Raw genomic sequence first — 16,504 nt, 5'->3', positions numbered from 1 at the left:
CCATTAATGCTTGAAAAACAGCTTCATCATGGATCAACAATGACGGGTCAATATCGGGAGCGTAAGTATGCTTACGGATTGGAGGGATCAGATTTTCTGATTCATGGATTGGTGCGGCTATTCGCTTGTTCTGACTGTCATATTGGGCTTGATAATGAGACAAGTCTGCTTCCTCAGCCAATTGACAAGCTAGCGGACGTACCTCCCGGTTTATTGCTCGCAGATACGCTTCACCAAATTCTGACATGTCTTCCTTCAAGCTAGGATAGCCCTGAGCCGCTTCAATAGGATCAAAATCCGGCACCCAGGCTTTGGCCCGGATTAAGGCATTGATTGCACCGGTTCAAGCAGCAGATTTCTTCAGCTCTTCAACCCGGGCAGGAAGCACCGATAGTTTCATCGGAGTATCTTGAATCAAAGTGGGCGCCGGTTTGTTATGAGATGCGGTACAGATGATCCGCTGGGCACCAGTATATAATTGTTCAACCAATGTATAGGCGGCTTTCAGTTTCTTCCGCACATCTGACCCCAAGTGACCAATGCGTGTCCCTGAAATACCATAAAGGGTTAATAAACCGGTGACTCTGTAAGGAGGCAGAGCCAATTCAGAAGGCAAAGTGGCTTACCAAAGATAGCAGTAGTCATGGCATGCACGTGCCGCTTTATGCTGGTCAGTTCATCCGCCACTGGTTTTAGTGCAGCCTCGACATCCTCTGCTCGTTTGATCAAAGCGGACTTTTTAGTGGCCCAATCCACCCGCTTCTTCTTGAAGCTCTCCTTAAGTTGTTCCATGGCGCTTAAAGCGCTGGCCAATTCCTCTTTCGCTTTGGAGGTTTCAGCCTGTTGGGTTTTCAGGTTTTCTTGGAGATCGGTGACTTGGTTTTCTTTCGTCTTTAGCTCCACCTGCATGCATACAGATATATGCTTCAACAAATCGGTATAAGGATTCAAGTACCAATCACATAACAAGTTATGCACTTAGCACTTGGGGGCTAATGCATATTCGATCTTCATCTTTCAATTGCTTACAAAGTCCCAAGATCAATACAAGTATTCAACTTGGCACTTGGGGGCTAATGGCTATTTGCTTGTATATATTCTGATGCGGCAATTTCAATTACTTAAAGTACCGGTTTAACTACGTTAAGTTGAACCGGCCCTTGGGGGCTACATCAGCGAATTTCAAAGCATCAAGATTTATATTGGTAAGTCCCGGTTTGAAAGAATATTACAAACCGGCCCTTGGGGGCTAGGAGAGTCAGCAAGAATGGAAGCATACAAGCAGGAAGGAGCATATGGAAGTTACCTAATATTTCTCTTTCATCATATTAACCAGACCGGCTTCATAGTCGCAACTGGTATACAACCGGTTCAGATAGCCAGAATGGATATCTTGGGCGTTCAGAGCAGCATAAGTCGTCAGATCAGCGTTCCACTTGCCTTTGCCAAAGGCAGCAAATTCTTCCTTGGCAGAATGTTTGGATAAAGCGACAGGATTGCTTGGCTCAGTATGGCCAGTGCCAGTAATGACAACCTCATCATCCTGGGTACCGCCGGTTTGCACTGGGGCTGTTGGCTTGTTAGTAGGTTTTGCTGGACCGGTGGAGCTTTCAATTCGGATGGAACCTGTGGGCTGATTGACAGGACCTGAGGCGTCAGTAGGTCTCTCTTCAGCAATAAGATCATCGTCTTGCTGCGGTGGATCGTTGGGTATATCCTCAGGAATAGCCGTTTCAAGATTGGGTGTCTTGCCTGGTTCAAGAACGACATCTTCTTCGGCCGCTTTGTCCAGGCGGGCCTTCTTTCTTGGCCTAGGTTTGGCCCTGAGAAGAATAACAAATCAAATACAGCATATGTTCTAAGGCGATGTACTGCAAACATCACAATAAGTATAGCTTACCCAAGCACCGTTTTGAGCGGTGGGAGCTGAGTAGCCGATGACTCGCCAGAAGATGAGTGAGAAGTAACCTGGTAATCGGAGTCAGACGGATTAAGAGGTTGACGAAAGCAGCCCGCTTTAGGACAAGCACTGACAAGCAAATTAGAGACCTCTGAATGGCGTTTCCGAACCGGACTGTTCGGTAAACCAGCGGAGGTAACTACCTGGCCGCTATGCCGGGTTGTGCGACGAGCTTCGTGTTGTTGGGTCTTCATAAGAAATTTAGGATCCAAATAAGCAAGAGGATGAGAAATTTAACTTTCCGGTTTGCCTGACGGATTTTTTGTGAAGGCAAAGTTTCTGAATTGGAAGAGAGAATAATTACCTCTGCAACATCCGCGTGGCTGGCTTCGGCATCATCCTGACAAATATCATCATCAATAAGACGCATGAAAAATAAACCAAGTGAGTCAAGCTTTACCTCAAAGTCCGGATTATCCACATCATCATCAGGGGCCGGATTAGAAGATGCAGTGGTTCTTTTCCTATGGGCAGTCTTCTTCATAGCTTTAGTCTTTTGCTGAGTTACTCTTTCCGGTTTGTCTGGTTTTTTTGGTTTCTCCTGCGGCAGTTTCTTGCTCCAAAACGGCTCATTGCCCTGATTACACAAACACTGATATTAAACAAAGACCAGATATATCATTAACAGATTCAGCAAAAAGAAAAATCAAAGTCTTACAGCTAGCGGTTTGTTGGTGGCACAGAAGGGAAGCAGGCCACTTCTAGCACAGGCGTGTTCCGGTTCATTCAGCATCTTATTCATAGCCTCTGTGATTTCTTCATTGGTGAGCTAGATTTTGGAATGTCGCAGTGGGTCATCAACACTGCCAGTATACTCGCACATCAAACTGGAGCGCTGGCTAAGGGGCAGTATGCTCCATGATATCCAACAGCGAGCGAGATCAACCCCTGTTAAACCGTTGGCCATAAAGGCTCTGAGCTTTGACAGTTGAGGAGAATATTTACTTCTCTCCTGTGCAGTCAATCTTTGTGGAAAAGGGTGTGTATTGTTGAGCCGCTCCGGACGAAAGCCAGGCAAGGGATTCTCACCAGCAGGGGAGGTGTCTTTGCAGTAGAACCATGTCTGATTCCATTCTTTGGGGCGGCTATGCAGTTTGGCGTAAGGGTATGTGACCTCTTTCCTTTTCTGAATCGCCATGCCACCCAACTCCATATTGGAGCCGTCAGTAAACTCAGTACGGTGGTTTAGATGGAAAAGGTCTCTGAACAATTCCACTGTGGGCTCCTCTTGAAAGAACGCTTCACAGAGCACTTGGAAGTGACACATATTTGTAACAGAGTTGGGGCCAGTATCTTGTGGATGGAGCTGGAAATCGGCTAAAACATCCCGGTAAAATTTAGAACCGGGCGGCTTAAAGCCCCGGGCTAAGTGATCTACAAAAACAACAACCTCTCCTTCTCGAGGTGTGGGAGGGTATTCTTTGCCAGGAGCCCTCCAATGGATGGTATCTTTGCTGCCTAAAGCGCCAATCAGGACTAAATCGTCCAGTTCAGCCTCCATGACGCGAGAAGGAACCCAATTGCACTCATACACTTGCTTGGCCATGATGGAATCTACAAGGTAGAAGATCCCGGTTCAAAAATGCATTTGATCAAGATACATTGGTATGGGCACTGTTAAACCGGAGACAGAACTATCTGAACCGGAGTTTTATGAAGCAACAAGCATCTGGCGGTTCAATAAGGGGACTAATGGCATATACCGGTTTGGAAAATTTTTCTATAAGGTTAAACCGCCTGATCTAAGCATTGTGGATGGACAAGTACGCAGAAACAGGTTTCACAAGATTTCCTTATAGCATTGGATCTGAAGCAAGTTCAGAAAAAGAGATAAATACTTAGAGGTTCAAAGGAGTAGTACCGAACCAATGAGCAAAATGTTCATATAGATCTATGGTTTGAGATGCATAAGTGAAGGCGAAGGTCAAACAACTATCATTGCACAGAGTAAAGATTTGCGGATTCATCTAGAGATCTATCGTATGAGCAAGAGGCAGACGATGAACACCGAAGAACTGCGAAACCCTAGGTCTGATCTGCGGGGGAAAGGATAGAAGATTTACTGGAGCTGAGGAAGATGCGGAAGGTTGCCGCGATGTTCTGGTGCGCTCAGGTTGATGCAGCGGCCAAGGATGAGGCAGAGGTCGACGGCGGCGGCAGAGCTCCGAGGCTGGCGACGCGAGGAAGACGAAGAAGGCACGGAAGGAGAAAAGAAATGACCCTTCGGTCCTATTTATAAGGCGAAAGAACATGAGTCGGGCGCGACAATCAAGGGGCCACAAAACGGAGCTGTCGCCTCGATTTCCGCCGATCTATTAAACAAAGAAGCATAATGGATAGCTTCGTTATGACAGGTGACGTCACTCCGGTTTACAGCAATCAGAGAGGATGACATCATGGTGGTTTACCAATTTATAAGAAGATGTTGAATATGAAGCTTTTATTAAAGAATTGACATGAACCCGTTCAAATCAATCTGGGGCCTAATGTTGGGGATATTACTACTGGGCATAAACCGGCCGATCTGGGCCGGGTTAACTTCGTCAGTAGTTAAGTATGTTAAAGCCCAAGAAGACAGAGGAAGGCTCAAGGCCCATGGTCGGTTCAAGGCCTGTAGCCGTAAACCGGCGTTACTAGTTAACTTGTATTGTAAGTTAGGAATAAATAGAGATCAAACCGGACACATCTATGAGCCAGTATTGGGACTCCGTAAGCCGACGGGAGTCACCCGTGTATATAAGGGAACGACCCGGCGGCGGTTCAAGGAGGACAGACAACAACTCGAGACATAGGCGAAGCTTGTTTGCTCCCTAGTCATCGAAACCCCATCAATTCCATCACAACTAGACGTAGGCTTTTACCTTCATTGAAGGGGCCGAACTAGTATAAACTCTCTTGCGTCCCTGTGTCCGCTTTAACCCCTTCAAGCTAACCCGTCGCGATGGCTCCACGACTAAGTCCTTTCTCTAGGACATCTGCCGTGACAAAACCACGACACCCGTTGTCCGTTTTGCAATCCGGCGCTCCTATGTCACCCGGTGTCCCTTTCTACCTCTTTTCGTGTGCGGGTGTTAAACGTTTCGGATTGGACCAAGACTTGTCATGCGGCCTTGGTTTACTACCGGTAGACCGCCTGTCAAGTTTCGTACCATTTGGACTTCGTTTGATGCTCCAACGGTTAACCGAGGGACCGAAAAGGCCTCGTGTGTGTTGCAGCCCAACACCCTTCCAATTTGCCCCAAAACCCACCAAAACCCTCTCCATAATCTAGAGTGTTCAATCACGATCGCGTGGCCGAAAACCGCACCTCATTTGGACTCTCCTAGCTCCTCCTATGCCTATTTAAAGACCCCCTCCGAAATTTTCGTTCTCCTCTTTCCGAAACCCTAGATCCACCCCTCTCCGCGCGGCTGGACATGTCCGCCGTTGGCCACAGCGAATCGTGAGCCGCCACGTGGCGCCCGCGGCGCCCACATCGCCGCCGGCCCGTTCGGCCCGCAGCAGGCCCTCCGCGGCCCGAAGCCGCCGCCGCCCGCGCCCGTCTACCCCGCCGCCTCCTTCCCCAAGTCCGGCTCCCAACACCACCGCGACCCTCGCCGCTCCGCCGCGGCAGGTTCCCCGCCGACGCCACCCTCCTCGCCGCCGTACGTGCTCGGCCTGCCGCCGGTCGCCACCGCACACCCTCCGCCCTGCCGCCCGCGTACTCCGCCGCCCCAGCCGCGCTCCGGCGATCCCCTCTGCCGGCCGGAGCTCCCGCCGCCGTCCCTGCATTCTCCGGCGCGGATCCGGCGAGATCCGCCGCTGCTTCGAAGTCCGTGCCGCGGTCAACCCTAGATCCGCGAGGTGATGATTTTTCTCTAAGTCCCCGTTTTACAGATTCAAATGCCCTTGTTCATCACGCTGTAACTTTGCATCCGTAGGTCCGTTTTGGGCGTGTAGCATATCGAAATGTTCGCCTCAGAGAGCACATCATTTCATCTCATTGCATCATTTTCATTTGAGTTCATCTTGATTCCCTAAATGCTGTTGGAAGAGTGCTATTTGAGTTAATTGTCAGATCTGCTGCACCAAATAGCTATTTGTCATTTTTGCCATGATTATTGTGTGCATGATATGCCCATGAGCTCTACATGTGTTTTGTCATATGCTTTGCTATCTTTCCATAGGTGCTATCCATGTATTTTTTTGATGTGTGTGGTGACTAGCACAAGCTTGCCTAGTGGAGCATTCGTTAATGCTCATTTTAGGGACTTAGCAATTCCACTAAGTCCTTGATCTGTTTTTATCAATATGCCATATGTTCATGTTGTTTCCTAGTGATCCATGCCTGTTTTGAGGATGATCCGTAAGGATGATTTGTTAATCTTTTAGTGCTCTATCCATCCATGTCTTTGTTTGCAATTATGGAGCACCCTAGCTTGAGTCAATCGAGCTCTACTTTTTCTATTTCGTGAATCTGGGCAGATTGTCTACTTGTTAGCGATTTTGCCAATGATGTTGTAGTTGATCCGTGCATGCTATGTTGTTGTTCTTGCCATGTCTATCTTGCATAATGTGTATTCTTGATGGGTGTATGCTTAGATTGTCATGACATACTCTGTAGTGAGTGCATCGAGCTCGTAAACATGCCTACTTGATATCTGATTTGCATGCTCCAGTTTTTCACTAAGTCTGAGATCTGATTATGTTTTTGCCATGTTCAGATGCTTGCAATTGTATTTTCTGATCCCTTTTGGCTCAAGCTCACTAAGGGACTTTTGTTAATCTCTTTGAGTAGCTCCATTCCATGCTTTACTTTGCCATGTTCAGGCCCTGTAACATATAGTTTTCATGCTCCAAAGTGTGCTATCTGATCTGAAATTCCAGACAAGTGTTAATTTCACTAAGTCTGAAATCTGTTTACCAATTGCACTTTTGCCATGCTTGTTTGAACCTGTTAATGGATGAATTGGCCATATCGCAGTGTTCATATTTTGTTAAGCTTCATGAATGGATCCCTGCCATGTATTTTGTTGCCATGTTTGGGTGCTGTAGCATGTTTAGCTTGTTGCATTTAGATGGCTACTTGCTGTATATCGCAGACCGGTGCCATATTTGAATTGCTTGCCATTTCCAAACCGTGTCTCCGATTCCGGCGTTCTTTATATCGTTTTCAAGAGAAATCATCTCACCTTTCCAGTGGCACACTTGGATTCCCAAGTTGAGGCCAGGTTCATTCATTCCTTGTCAAATCTTGCATATGCATCACATATCGCATCCCGCATAGCATACCATGTTTGCATCATGTTGTTTGAGCTTTGCACGTGGTTGATTGTGTCCTTTTGCTTGTTTGTCTTGTTTGGGTAGAGCCGGGAGACGATTTCGCTAACAAGGAACCCGTTGAGTTTGCTTTCAAGGATCCAGTCAACTTTGACAACTTTGCAGGCAAGATGATCATACCCTCGAAATCACTTCTATCTTTGCTTTGCTAGATGCTCGCTCTTTTGCTATGCCTATGCTACGATGCCTACCACTTGCTTATCATGCCTCCCAAATTTCCATGTCAAACCTCTAACCCACCATGTCCTAGCAAACCGTTGATTGGCTATGTTACTTCTTTGCTCAGCCCCTCTTATAGCGTTGCTAGTTGCAGGTGAAGATTTGAGACCGTTCCTTGTTGGAACATTATGTTCTTGTTGGGATATCATTATATTATCTTGTTATCTTAATGCATCTATATACTTGGTAAAGGGTGGAAGGCTCAGCCTCTCACCTAGTGTTTTGTTCCACTCTTGCCACCCTAGTTTCCGTCATATCGATGTTATGTTCCCGGATTTTGCGTTCCTTACGCGGTTGGGTGATAATGGGAACCCCTTGATAGTTCGCCTTAAATAAAGCTCTTCCAGCAATGCCCAACCTTGGTTTTACCATTTGCCACCTAGCCTATTTTTTCCTTGGGTTTCCGGAGCCCAAGGGTCATCTTATTTAAACCCCCCCCCCCCGGGCCAGTGCTCCTCTGAGTGTTGGTCCAACCTAGAGCCCCTTGCAGCGCCACCTCGGGGAAACTCGAGGGCTGGTTTTAGTTGAACGGATTGCTTATCCGATTGTGCCCTGAGAACGAGATATGTGCAGCTCCTATCAGGATTTGTCGGCACATTCAGGCGGTGTTGCTGGATTTGTTTTAACTTGTCGAAGTGTCTTGTAGAACCGGGATACCGAGTCTGATCGGAATGTCTCGGGAGAAGGTATATCCTTCGTTGACCGTGAGAGCTTGTCATGGGCTAAGTTGGGACTCCCCTGCAGGGATTTGAACTTTCGAAAGCCGTGCCCGCGGTTATGGGTAGATGGGAATTTGTTAATATCCGATTGTAGATAACTTGAACCTTAACTTAATTAAAATGAATCAACTGTGTGAGTTACCGTGATGGTCTCTTCTCGGCGGAGTCCAGGAAGTGAACACGGTGTTGGAGTAATGCTTGCCGCAGGTTGTTCTCTAGTTATGCGTTCGCGCTTTGCCTTCTCTTCCCGCTCTCATTTGCGAATAGGTTAGCCACCATATCTTGCTACTCGCTTGCTGCAGCTCCACATATTTTACCTTGCCTTACATATAAGCTTAAATAGTCTTGATTGCGAGGGTGCGAGATTGCTGAGTCCCTGTGGCTCACAGATTACTTCCAAACCAGATGCAGGGCCTGATGACTCTGTTCCAGATGACGCGCTTGAGCTCAAGTGGGAGTTCGACGAGGACTCACGCTGTTACTATGTGTCTTTCCCTGATGATCAGTAGTGGTGCCCAGTTGGGGCGATCGGGACCGTGTCGCATGTTGAGTTGATCTTTTATTTTGGCACCGTAGTCGGGCCATGAATGATTGGATGATGTAATGCTATTTATGTACTTTGTTTGACGTGGCGAGTGTAAGCCAACTATGTACCTTCCCCTTTTATTATTTATATTACATGGGATGTTGTGAAGATTGCCTAACTTGCGACATTGCTTTCAATGCGGTTATGCCTCTAAGTCATGCTTCGACACGTAGGAGATATAGCCGCATCGAGGGCGTTACAATACACCAGGACGAATTCATTTGTGTAGGGGTTGAATATGAAGTTCATCATGCGAGAGAACATTGAGGAGCATTGACAAGGCCAAAAGACATGACCGTATATTCATAAGAACCAAAACTTGTTCTGAATGCTGTCTTGGGGATATCTTGTTCATGAATGTGAATATGATGATAACCCATATGGAGGTCAAGCTTGGAGAATATTTTAGCACCTTTAAGTTGCTCGAATAACTCATTGATGTTGGGAAGAGGATACTTGTTCTTGATTGTATTCTTGTTCAATGGATGGTAATCGACGCAAAGTCGGTCCGTGCCATCCTTCTTCTGGACAAAAAGAGCACCACAACCCCAGGAGATAAACTCGGTCTGATCAAACCCAGACACTCTTGTTCATAGATTTTTTTTCTTTAATTCCTTCAACTCCTTTGGTCCAAGCTTGTACGGACACTTGCAAACGGGTTCAGTACCAGTCTCAAGATCGATAACGAATTCAACTGGCCGGTGAGGAGGCATTCCCCGAAGATCTTCTGGAAAGACGTCTTGGTACTCACAAACAACTGGAATCTGAGAAATTGCATCTAACTCGCCCTTCTCATTGAGAGAAAACAATCGAATGGTTTCGTCCCGAGCGGCATAAATGATTACATCCATAGAAGAGTGTGCCAATTGAATATCCCTGGAAGCACAATCAAGTTGAGCCTTGTGCTTAGAAAGCTAGTCCATCCCGAGAATTAGATCAATATCCGAGTCGCCAAGAACAATTGGAGAAGACATAAATTTATAGTTGCCCATCTTGATAGAAACATCCCAAACTATCGAGCTTGCGTCCATGAATTTACTTGAAGAAACAACTAATAATGGTCTAGGCAAATCTTTAAAAACCAACTCATGCTTTGATGCAAAAGGTCTTGACATGAAATAATGCGATGCACCAGTATCAAACAAAACTTTTGTAGGAATATCATTAAGTTCGAGATTACCCATGATCACTTTTGAAGAATCCTCTGCTTGAACAGAATTCATCAAGTTCACTCTTGCAGACTTGGGATTATGCTTGACCACTGTATTGCATGAAGACCTCACAGGAGGAGGAGGCGGAAGGCGCCTTTGGTTGAAGCACTTGTTTGCATGGTGACCTTTCTAGTGACACTTGTTGCAAGTGACCTCTGAGAGCGGACGATGATAAGGAGTAGGAGCACTTGACCTTGGAGCTTTAGTCTGAGACTTGTTCTCATAGCCTGGGATGGGTGGGTGGGAAGATCCATGGCCACCTTTGCTCTTCTGCTGGTAGGGCTGACGAAACGGAGGAGGAGGAAGCCAAAACTTTTGTTGCTTAGCTGCCACTTGTGAGGAGGAACAAGATTGAACTGCATCCCTGATTCTCTTTGTTGATGCCTCACACTTGAGTTGAGAACCTTGTTGCTTGAGGGCCATGTTATAGAATTGATCAAACTTAGTAGGCTCAACAAGAACGAGAGATAACTGCAGATCTTCTTTGGGGCCACCCCTGAAGTGATAGATCATGCTCTTTTCATCGGGAACATCCTGCCTTGCGAAGCGAGCAAGTTCCTGAAACTGGATGTTATATTGGTACACAGACATGCTTCCTTGCTTGAGATTGCGGAACTCCTCAAGCTTGCTCTCAGCAACACTTGTTGGAATATGATGAGCTTTGAAGTCTCGGCAGAAATCATCCTAGCTAATCACTCGACCTCCTTAGGAATCTTTGTATTGTTGATACCAATTAGCAGCTTGGTCCTTGAGCTGAAAAGAAGCGAACTTGACATAGTCCTCAGACCTTACATTGCTAAATTTAAAATGCTTGCTGATGTTCATGAGCCAATCATCGGCGTCTATGGCCTCGACACAGTTGCTGGAAGACTTCGACTGATTTGCAAGGAACTGGTTGAGGGTAGCAAACTGAGGCTGATTGTTGAACTGCCCTTGACCTTGATTTCCTTGGTTGCCTTGGCCTTGGTTGCGCTCTTGCAAGATTTCCAAAAGCATCTAGGTGTTGGCATTGGTGGCTGCCATGACAGCTTGCCATGCCTCCGGAGGCGGAGGTGGAGGTGGAGGGTTCGCCTGTTCCCCATCATTACGGTCCAGATTCAGACGCGTTGGAGGAGCCATCCTAAGGAGGGTGACATCCGTTAAAATCTTGATAGACAAATAGAAAAGCTGAATCAACGGATAGAAATTGCAACATATAGTCTTCACAATAAACATCCGAACATAGCTTGAACGAATGAATTCCAAAGTTAACATCACACATCCATTAAGGTGAGAAGCCACTTAGATAAAGGTTGATGAATGAAACAACAAGGTACGACTGGAAAAAATAAGTGGTAAGGATCACCCAATCACAAACCAAATATCTGCGGGAAGAAATACTAGAGCTACTTGAATTCCCACCTATAAACTCCCAAAACTTTCTGGTTATGCAATCTGGTGTTGGGGATACAGGAAGGCACAATATAAATCACACAACTAACAAGCCCCACGCTCCAACTATATCCATCCGTCAACACATAACCAAGAAAACTCCGGAAATCGTGTACCTCAACCTTCGAAAAGCATCTGTTATACGAGTTATGGCAATACTCCCGAACTCCTGCCCCAGTACTGGGTGGCATCAAGGATATCTCACCACTAGCAGCATAAAAGAGATTTTTGATGTCGGCAAACTCAGGTATTACAGAACTGCAAGGATGAAATTGTGACGACAAAACCTCAGAGCTCAACTCCCCGGGACACTGCCACAACCCCTAAACGTCAGGAGGCACCAAGAACAATTTTCTCGTCATAAGAATATTGGAACGATTCCAAGATACCCGCGCGATCCTAATTTTTTTCATGAAATCTGAAGAGAGGAAAGTCAAAACATCTACGTCAGGAGGCCTCACCAGAGCGACGAAGAGACTAAGGAGTAAAAAAATTCTACTCTCCGATATATATAATCGTAAGACTCAAAACATTTTTGTTCTAGACTCAACAACGTCAGCGATTCGATCAAGCAGGGGGCTCCTAAGTCGGGGATGGCTCTGATACCAACTTGTAACGCCCATGATGCGGCTATATCTCCCACCTGTCGAGGCACGACTTAGAGGCAAAACTACATAGTGGTTTTTTTGCAAGAAGGGTCATCTTCACAGCATGAGGGAAAGAAGTAAGACAGCAAGGATTTGGTAGAGAAAAAATGATGCAAAAAATGATCTAAGCATGTAGTTTGGTCCCCTTCATGGTGGTTAGTGGGGTTTGGTAGTATGAATGGTGTCATGTTTGGTAGCGGTGGCTTCCTGCATGCAATGTGAGAGGAGGATGCAGCCTGGCGGGGAAAATGAGAGAATCTTTCTCACCTCATGATCTGCCTGAGCCTGCATTAGTGGAAACGGCTGATTCGGCCTTCCCTCCTCAGTCTGGCTGGGGAGTGCTTTAAACAACGTGTGATGCAAGAATCTAATGGAACCCGAGCAAGCAAACACCGCTTGAAGCAAAAGATTTCTTGTACATGCAATCTACCTACCACTATGCAGGCTACCAAACACCTCTACGTCAATGGCCCTTTTCCTATTAGTTGGATCCATTTGTGAGACGCAAATATAGCAGATGATTGCGTCTCAATGATAATTAAAGCATAGTGTACCAACTCATCAACAAAACCTAGATCCTTCCTCTCTTGCTTCTCATGAGTCGTCTCTCTCCCTCGCATCGCGATGTCATCCACGTGCATATCCTCCAGCTGATATGGCTCGTGGACATCCTCTCTCTCTCTCTCTCTCTCCTCTCTACGTAATCTTGCACAGGGTATGTTAGTTGCGTGTCCCCATCTCCTCTTTCCTTCATGCGACCTCGACAGGTAGGATGGCAAAGGTTGGCGGTTTAGTAAGCAATATGCAGAAAATGGCTGAATTAATCTCGTTGGCAAGAGAATCAACCTCAAAGGCGGATGTGGTGTCCTTCCGCCCTTTTCCATTAAGATTTATATAGTATAATCTTTCATTTTGGATTCCATATGTTTAACTGTTGGACATTTATTCCCTTCATACTTTCTCTAGGCTTAAGAATCTATTGTGTGCACATTTGTCAGAGTCATTGTTTGTCAAGGTGGAATGTTTGTACACTCTTTAATGGTGTGGTTGGTGCAAAATATGTTTATATGATAGCTGATGTGAGGCTCTGATAAATGTGATGTGAGCATCGTTGTAGCTCCATCTAATTTAATGGTGCTATGTGGATCTGCCACCAAATGTCATTCATGAGGAAGGTGCGGAGATGTTGGAGCATCCAGAAGTGGAAGTTTGGCAGTGTTGGTGACCTTCCTCCCTCATCAATCTTTATTGTATGTATGATAGTTTCCTTCGCCATTCTGAGCCTTTGGTGGCAACCAACTCTTGTCACAGTTTGACTGCCTTCTTGTGCAGGCATGGTCATCATTTATGTGGCTTCACACGTTAAAATTGTGCATGCGTATAGCTACTAGGATCATGGCAAGTTGTGGTGAAAAATAGGATGTCTTCGATTAGTAGGATGAAACATGCATGAAAAAAAAGACTCATCTCAACATGCAAGCATACACGAGAATTTTCATTCTATTATGTTATTTGTATTTAATAAACATTTTACAACTATACTGTACTGGAACATAATAAATTATATGTATTTCTAGTTTTAGCCTTTTATATTATTACTTCAAATATTCATGTTTCATCCAATGAATCACATTGAAATATCTCGCAAAATATTCCCGCAACAATGTGCAGGGTATCATCTAGTTTAACAAAGACATGGGTCACTAATCCATGTTGATATGGGTGGCGCATGTGCTATTTGATTTATTCATAAACTCCAGACAAAAATATATACATCAATATAACAAACATGGACCAGACGTAGCATAACAAAACAGCAGAGGCCCCCTATTTGGTTTGAGCACCACTGACAACATGCATACAAAAGTACGGTCAGATTGCAATACTTTAGAAAAATATATAGTCATTTCAAGGTCCTTTTCTCAAATTGAAACCAGTTGGGTTTATAGCTCTAAAATTGTTTGTTTTGTTGACCAGAACATGGATCAGAGAAACTCTGTGCATCTGTGTGCTTCTTTTCTTCTTCAATGTCAACCTATTCATAACCATGGACTATATGTGCTGATAACGGAAATATATACTTGTATTGCAAGTAATTTTTCACCATGAGTGCTCTAACCGTACCAATTGCTTTACCTGTGCTAGGTGACAACTAAAAAGTACGGAACGCATATCATTAGAGCATCAACCTGATACAATCCTATTACAGCAGTAGCTTTGATTTGCTCTAACTTTCCACAGAACAATGTGTGAAATTAGCTTTCGATCACATGCAATCTCAATATAAGTAGACGTATTTCCTCATTTACAGTACTAGCAAAATTTTGTTGGACTGCAGTGTATGTGCACCATTATAGGCAAGAGTAACATGGGAAGTGCCCGGTGTCGCTTATTTTGAACTCTTTTAACCTACCTATGCAAACAAAACCCACAAATAAAGAGGATGTCTTTCTAGTCTTCTGAAGCAATGTTGTGTCAAAAGTTATCTAACAGCAGGATGAACATTATGAAATTTCCTATCAACAGCACCATTGTGGCTGTGATGTTCTGCTAATAAAATAACCTATTTAAAAGACAGGACAAACATAGCACCAAAAGAAGTGATAATGTTATCATCCAAAGTGTATCACAATCTCCCGTTGTCCAGAACCATTGGTATACCAGGACAAAACAAGTACAAACAAAAGAAGGTGCATTGAAACTTTGAATAACTAGTCTGAGAGAGAAATCAGCCGCAGTGCCCCAAGAACGAACCAGCATTGCTCCAAACTTAAAAACATGCATAGATCAGAGAAAGGAGGACCAAATTCAAGCCAACATACCATGCCCACTTCTCCATGGCATGAATAAGACATCACTTGTGCAACGATTGTAGCTCTTTATATAGCGGCACATATGGAAAATATGGCTGCTCGCCTTCAAGATTGCAGATCACTTTAACTTGTCCATTGTCGATATCATGGCATGCATAAGACGTCACTTCTGCAACGATTGTAACTCTTCATATAGTGGCACATACGGAAAATATGCCTGCTGGCTATCTTCAAGATTGCAGATCACATTAACTTGTCCACTATCCATATCATAGTGCATGAATGTGATATCGTCCTGGGCGACAGTGAAGAAGATCAAGTCACATTCTGGATGAATTGCAATCCACTCGAAGTCCTCATCAAGGTATTCTATGTATCGCCCTCCAAGCAAATGCGAAGTTTCGACGCTGTGCTTCAGTACCCATTCTTTGCGGTCATAGTCTTTAAGAACATAAACTAGCAGTCATGTGACAATAGAAGAAAGGTGTCGATAGATCGCGGAAGAGGCGTGAAGCGTACGGAATTAGGGACACTTAATTTTCTTTGAGACGAGAGAACTTTAATTACTTACCGCATAAATTTGTCTTACGGTTTACTTTATACAACCTCCAACGGTGGTGGAAGTCTCCGTAGGCGACAGGGCCATCCCCAGGAATTTGGGGGCCCAATGCGAAGTATTAAAGGGTTGTGTAGCCCTGTGGTTATAAATTCGCGCTATTCGCACTCACCGCCACATAAATCATCCGAGGCATCATCTCTCAATGATCTTTGCACATGGGGGTTGTGTTACAGTGATAAATTTGCATGATTAGCAGCCAATCACATGGCCTAAATCGGGCTAAGTTAGAGTATTACAGGTCGCACATTCATGCAATATGGACACATAATATAAAGTATGGCTCTAAAATTTTAAAAATCATACCACCTCCTGTCAAATCATTAGGTGCATTAGCAATTCTGAAATATTACTGGGTGTATTTGATTTCTACCTCTTTGATTCTCTACTTTGCCCTGGTTGGTCTACAGTAAATAAAGCACCCACAAATGGAGCGTGATGATTTCATTTCCTCTAATTCTCACGCAAGCAATCACCGGGCAGATCCCGAAATAAATGAGCATGCAGTTGGCAGTTGTGTGGGCGTGAGATAGAAAAGAATCCGGTGCATACAGAGAGATAACTAAGGAGATGCGGGGACGTGCCTAGAGAAGGAAATAAATCACTAGTAGTCGGTTAGATCGTGCGAGACATGGCCATGTAATTAGCGGAAGATTAGTGCGTTTGGGGGCCCTGTGCAGTCGCGCAGCTCGCATGCTCTCATCGACAGCCCTGGTAGACGGGTTGGCTCACGACAACATTGTGCTAATTTCTCCCTGGGAGGCGAAACCTGTTGTTGGATGGTTAGGAGGACAACGATATCCCTAGCCCATCAGGGTTAAAGTCATAGACTTTACATTGGTGCTCGCATTTTTCTGGATTATTTCAGGCTTTCCCGTGATGTTCGTTCAGTGGGAGGAGATGTTCCCTTCGACTACAAGGCGCAGATTTTCTATGGAAAAATGACATGGCTGATAAACCCCGGAGTTAAAAATATGACAATG

The sequence above is a fragment of the Triticum dicoccoides genome, chromosome 7A, assembly GCF_002162155.2.
Source record: "Triticum dicoccoides isolate Atlit2015 ecotype Zavitan chromosome 7A, WEW_v2.0, whole genome shotgun sequence".
Classification (NCBI taxonomy): Eukaryota; Viridiplantae; Streptophyta; class Magnoliopsida; order Poales; family Poaceae; genus Triticum; species Triticum dicoccoides.
This window is presented reverse-complemented; position numbering follows the sequence as displayed.